Consider the following 1,353-nt stretch of genomic DNA (forward strand, 5'->3'; position numbering starts at 1 on the left):
CTTTACCTGCCCACTGGCGTCTTCTGCCCCTGAGATCAGAATTATACACGTCTGGATCTCTACAGGGGCAGAAGATGCCATTGGGCAGGTAAAGCGGAATGGGAATGGTGGACTGCTATCAGAAGATAAACAAAAGAGGGAGGGAGCCACCAGAGGCGACCGATTAGAAAGTAATAACCCAATACAAGAGTGCCCTGCGACTGGGGACCAGCATTAACTTGGAGTCTGGTTGAAAGAGAAAAGGATTGCAGGAGGAAATTGTGGTAATCGGGGCAGTTAGGGACAGAGGCTTAAATCCCCAGACCCAGGACAGCCGCCCCTGGTGCTGCGCCAGAGAGAGTGCAGCAGAGAAACCAGGTCTTGGTCCCTGACAGCTCGCCTGAGAGTGCATGGGGTCCAGCTCCGTGAGGGGCTGGGAGCCTCACCAGCCAGTGGAAGCACAGACTTTTTGCTGTCCCCTACCATGCTATCAGAGCCTGAGTAGTGCCCCACACCTTCCCCTGAGAGAGATGTGCGCAGGCGCCAGCCCGGTGCTCTCCAATGGAGAAAGACCAGGCACTCCCAGCCTGGGCCAGGGGGAAAATCTCAGTGTGCGATCACTGCTTGGAACCTCTATAGAGGTCTGGACTTGCCCAGACGCCACTGCTGTCATGGTTTGGGGGATAAGCAAGAGTTCCTGTGTCCCCAGGGACTGCGATTCGGACCGTGCTCTGCCAGCAGCCAAGGGGGATCTTATATGCTCTGGAGCACCCAGAGGGGAACAGACTGAGGCTTCTCTCTGAGAGGGAGGTCTGAGTGAGTGCCGTTTGCTTTCCTCTAAACCTCCAAAAACCACCAAAAGCCATCAAGGAAGGAGAAAACAAATGAACAAACAAAAAAACATAAAAACCTCCAGAGCACAAAAGCCTGAAAAACTGGTTTCCTCAGAGCCCACCCCTTTGACATGGGGGGGGGGTGTCTTAATTCTGGGAACTTGGCCTGAAAATCCACCTGGCAGGCTCCTCCCCCAGAAAGCCAGCCGGGGTGGTGGTGGGGGGAAAGATGACAAGAGAACTACCACTACTTCAGAGATACAACTTTTATTTTTAATTCGTTCCCACTATTCTGGCTCATTATTTTTAAATACAGATAATCTTTAACCTATTTACCATCACAGTGAGAAGTCCAGTACATTAAATTCCATAAAAACCTTTTAACCTGAACTTTTTGATACATACACCTATGTTTTTCTTTTGCATTTCCATTTTTTAATTTTTTTAAAAATTTTAGTTTAGTTTAGTTTATTCTTTTTTTTTAATTTTTATTTTTCAATATTCATATAGAGTTAAAGTTCAAGGTAATTCTCTTTCTCCA

Source organism: Mustela nigripes, unplaced genomic scaffold (genome assembly GCF_022355385.1).
Source record: "Mustela nigripes isolate SB6536 unplaced genomic scaffold, MUSNIG.SB6536 HiC_scaffold_20, whole genome shotgun sequence".
In the NCBI taxonomy this organism is placed as follows: domain Eukaryota; kingdom Metazoa; phylum Chordata; class Mammalia; order Carnivora; family Mustelidae; genus Mustela; species Mustela nigripes.